Source organism: Megascapheus bottae, chromosome 14 (assembly GCF_031878675.1).
Source record: "Megascapheus bottae isolate mThoBot1 chromosome 14, mThoBot2.hap1, whole genome shotgun sequence".
Lineage (NCBI taxonomy): Eukaryota > Metazoa > Chordata > Mammalia > Rodentia > Geomyidae > Megascapheus > Megascapheus bottae.
The window spans coordinates 38,530,127-38,535,658 of NC_143522.1; positions in this window are offsets into that span (position 1 = coordinate 38,530,127).

Here is a 5,532-nt window from a genome sequence, read left to right on the forward strand (position 1 = left end):
ATATAATGAATGATTGTTGTCCTTAATGTACTATGTTGTCTCTCATCTCCTTTGCTGTCCCTTGGTTATCTCATATTGGTATAGTATCTCACTTTGTTATCTGATATATTGAATTTATTTGTATTTGGATATTTGAAATTTGATAGGGAAGGGGGGAAACCAAGACGGGTGGGGGGTGTGGGGGGGAGGGAAACGGGTACCAAGACATGTGAAAGGGTATCAATGTATGTGAATTAATGCACCTTCTATCTGGCAAATATCATGTAACCCTTTTACTAATTACAATAAAAAAAGAAAAAAAAGAATTAGGTTTCTTCAATCCCTTTTAAAAGAAGGATGTTTCAAATTTAGTCTTGCAAATAGCATTTCAATGGGAAATTATTTGGCAGATATATGACAAATGTGAGATTAAGTTATTCCTTTTTGAAACACTACTCTAAATGCATAACTACTGTTGAAATTGACTGGTAAATATTCTATGGTCAATATAGGCAATCCAAGTCTTGCTTGTAAGTCCAACAAACCTCCTCAAAGTCTTAGAAGTCTTTAAGTTTTTACTATCTTTAAGTAGTTGTACAAAGAAATTTACAATTCAACATGTCAGTTTATGAGTGCAATAAATCTCAATCACTGTTTTATAATTCTCCCTCATCTCTCCCAAACCCACTTATTCCCTCAATTTTCCTAGCTAGAAGACCTTAATAAGGAAAATCCTGGCAACCAGTCTGGGCAAACAAATCCAAAATACTTTTATCTCCAACTAAACAGCATGAAGTCAAAAGTGGACATGAGGCTCAAGTGGTAGAGCACCAGCCTTGAGTGAAAAAGCCAAGCAAGAGTGCAAGGCCCTGAGTTCAAGTCCCAGTATGGACACCAAAATGAAAACAAAAGAAAGAGCATAGAACTTGCAAAGCTTTAACATTTCTCCAGGGGATCATGAGTGGTCATTCTAGCAGTTGAGGGATTAGTCTTCTACAGAGAAGTTGGCATTTTATGATAATAACAATACAGACAGCCTTGAGTACTAAGAATTGCTGGCAGTACATTGCCACATTATTTAAGGTGCTATGAAAATGTCTTGGAACTACATTATGAGCGATAGCTACAGAATATGAACTATTTGTTCAGCAGTGAGGACACGCATTATAAGAGACGGACCCACATCAGAGTGTTCAAATGCTAAAGGTAAAAAGGAAAGTAGCAAGGAGGCATGTGCAATGATTCCTGCCTTAATGAGGCTGGCAGCAGTGGAACTGCAATAGAAAGCACCAGTATAGGTGACGATCCATAACCTTTTGAGCCTGCAGTCCATCCATCACCTTGATAAGAGCAGTAAAGCCTTGCTGGAGAGGCTTTGGTTTGACTATTTGCTAGTGATGAGAATTTGCACTGAGAATACCAATTCCCACATGTGGTTCCCCTCAAGGCCAGGAGAATGCATTTTCAAAGAGTCTGTCTATCTAGCACTAAGGGTCCAGGCTAAGTCACAGAAAGAGGCAAAGTTAACTAGCTCCTAAGGGAATTCAACTCCCCAGCAAAGGCAAAGGGTCACAGGTACATGTCAGAGATTTAAATGGCTCAAAGAGGGATAGGGATGCCAAATTTGGCCAGCAACTTCTTGAGCATGTCCCTATAACAGACCTGTCAATCTTAGCCGAACATCAGAATGCTTAGACTAAGTGGTGATATGCTCTCTTTATACTTGAACTAGTTTAAAGTGCTGCTCAGCACTCAGTTTCTATACTCAGTGGCATTAGAATGTAGCCTTCATCCATGATCAGGTATTCTCTTTGTTGTTGTTGTGGGTTGTAGGGCTTGAATTCAGTGCCTTGAATTCAGTATGAGCCACCAGTGCCCAACTCAGATATTCTTTTTCTTAACTTTATTTTATTGTTGGAATGATGTATAGAGGGGTTACAGTTACATTTGTCAGGTCGGGTGCATTATGTCTTGATACCCCTCCTCATGTTTTTGTCCCCCTTTCCCTCTTCTCACCCCCTCCTAATCATCTTGATTTTCCCATTCCCTTCCCTATTTCAAATAAACATATATACAATATTCCAGGTGACAAAGTCCTATGCATTACCATATGAGATTAACCATAAGGGGGAAAAAAGAAAAGAAATAACTTCACATAGTATATTAAGAATAACAATCACAAGATAAAGTTATATTTTCCATATCCTAGATTTCATTTAGTCTCATCCTATATAGCCATATATACATAGCTTTTCAGCTCAGATAGTCTTAATATTCTACATTGTCCTTATTATTTTTATTTTTTAATTTTTAAGTTTTTATTGTTGGGTTAATGTATACAGGGGTTACAGTTACATATTTGCCAGGTAGTAGATGCACTACTTCTCACACATTGATACTCCTCATGATTTTTGTCCCCATTTCCCTCCACCCACCTCCTCCCAGTCATCTCAATTTCTGCCCTTTCTTATTTCAAATAAACAAATAAACATATATACAATATACCAGGTAACAAAGTTAGATTCAGTAACAATATGAGATTAACCAAAGGGCAAAAAAAGAGAAGAGAAATAACATAGTACATTAAGAACAACCACCACACAAGATAAAGCACTTATTTCCATATCCTAGAGCTCCTTTCATTTAGTCTCATCCTATCTGACCTTATGTACCTAGGTTTTGAACTATTGTAATCCTCTGCTAGGAGAGCCCTAGATGTGTACTAATTATTACAAATGAGAGAAGCCATTGAACCTATGTTCCTTTGGGTCTGGCTTACTTCACTTAATATGATTTTTTTCCAAGTCTTTCCATTTCCTTACAAATAGGGCAATGTCATTCTTTCTGATGATTATTTTTAAATACCTAGTTTAATGACTCCTAACACCTAGCCAAAGTCCTGATCCAGTGTAGCTACTTCAATGTTTTACACATTTGTGACACTTTTATTAATTGGTGACCAAATGTTTCAAGATTGGGTCAAAATGGGGAAATGGTGAAGGGTGCAGACTCTCATTGGTAAATGAAGGTCATCTTGGGAAAAACAAGAAGACTTGCGTCTCAGTGTCACTAGAGGAAGAACCATGCATTTCTTTGATGGCACTCTACCGCCATCTAAAGGCTTAAATAAGTCTAATGTATAAGAAAGTACGTGACATTCTACCAAACTTTTCAAATCATTTTTACCTAACAAGAAAGTGGAAATGATTTCCATATCAAAAAAGGTAGCGTATTGTACACACATTAATTTGTTTATTTGAAATAGGGAAGGGAAGAGGAAAAACAAGGTAATTGGGAGAGAGCGGAGAGAGGGAAAGTGGGAAAAAATGTACCCACTACCTGACGAATGTAACTGTAACCCTTCTAGGTATCACCCTGAAAACAAAATACAATGTGAAAAAAAAGACTGTAATAACCTGGCAAGCTTAACTGCCAAATTGTTTTTGTTTTTGTAAAAATACTTAACCTGCTGACCACCTGCAAGTGGTTACAAACACCTGCGTGTGGATTCATCCCTGTGGTTATTGACTATGGACATTGGAAGGTGACCTCATATGGCTACTACCACCTGCGTGTGGTGTTTACCTTCAAAGCTCAGCCCCGCTGAAGGTCGGACTGTTCTCTATCAGCCCAAAGGCGGAGAGGAGGCACTGCACTGCTGTTAAAATGACTCCTAGCTCCGTTCACTGAGTGCTGGTGACACTATTGCTGGGGTTTCAGGGCCCCCCCACAAAGTGGCAGGGATATTACAAAAAACAAAGGTAGAATGCATATTTTCCTAGAAATCTAAAATATAAGGACGAGTTTGTTAAGTTTGAAATTGGTGGTAGCTTTTGAAGGTCAAAATATGAATGGATAACAAGAAATAAGGAGTATTATAAAGAAAACCCTCCTAGGAAGACACGAACTACTAATGACTTGAATAGCGAAAGATTATTGTGAATTTTCACAGAGGCAATGAAGTTCACTTAAATTTCAATAACTAGTTAAACTGTTTAAATTATCAATGGTTCACATTTGTAAAATAATCTTTGGCTGCTTTTCTATTTTCATCTAAAATAATACCACAAACTTTACTCGGGCCTCCTCTGACCAGGAAGCAAACAGGATCTATGTAAATATGAATATTAGTTATCAGATGCTAAAAGCCCATGACCCTGTCAGTTTGCCAGTGATCAGAATTCTGAGCTTTGGGCTCACCTGTACTTGCTCCTATGCTAAAATTAGGACGAGTTTTAGAAATGTAGAAGGTAAGAGAATGTCACCTGAATGTCATTTAAGGTTACTCTGATCTATGAAGTGTATAAGAACTATTCCAAAGTCTTATCCCAGGTTCAAAGGGGAAATTACTGCCCCTTGGCATTATTCTTGAATGCATCAGCTTCCCAAATTTTTCTTGATATAAAAACTCTCGCTTGCCAGGCATGGTGGCTCATACCTGTAACCTGTAATCCTAGCTGTGATGTGAGGATCATGGTTTGAAGCCAGCCTCAACAGAAAAATCCCTGTGAGACTCATCTCCAATGAGTCACTCAAAAAAACAGAAGTAGCACTGTGGCTGAAGTTGTAGAACCCTAACCTTGAGCAAAAAGACAGCCTGCATACAAGCCCTAGCTGGGGGTGGGGACAGCTTTTCTAATATTCCATAAAGGTGTTGTTTTTCTGTACCTCTTAAGATATATCCTCTAGGATCATCTGTGTTTTCATAAGTCACAGACTTTCATGCTTTTTATAACCTGATAGCATTCCATTTTTTATGCATTTATCCATTCATGACCATTTAAAGGCTGGTCTGACAGAAATTGACAGTGCAAAACCATGGACAATGAGGGAAAGTTGACCAAATAGCTACAATGTTGAGTTAGAAAAAATAATTTCTGTAGTTTACTTCAGTAAATATAATAAGCAATAATTTACTCTGTATCTCAAAGTAGACAGAGATTTGGAATGTACTCCCATAAGGAAATCATAACATTTAAGATGTCTCCATCGTTGTCATCTATGTCCACAGACAGCAGCTTTATACCTCAAAATTATGTGTCAGTCTACAAAACAAAACTGATTTACTTTAGAAAAACTGATCGGAAGCATCCGAATGGTAAAGAAAAATGCAGGGCGATGCCACCACTGGTAACACAACACTCAATGTGTCACAGATTCTGTTTCTCCTGGGTATCTTATGTACTTTTGTACTGCACTCAACCTTGACATTGCTGTCTTTCTTCTTAGTTTATACAACCTCTTAGCCACAGCCACACTGCAGAGCACAGGACACAAGTTCAGTGAGAAAGGTGTTTCCTCCAGCTGAAACACGCTATGTTAGACATGAGTTAACTAAGACTGAGAAAATATAGATGAATCCCTAATGAAGAGAAATGAAGGAATTAATTTTTTGTAGGATCCCTTGGATATCTCTCATATGATCAGGTTTTCTACTCACCAAACAAGCCCCAAATATGTTGGGGTACAGTGTGCTGGGGTTTTGTTTGGTTGGTTAGTTTTTTGCTGTTCCTGGAACTTGTCCTCCGGGCCTATGCTTTGTCCCTGAGCTAT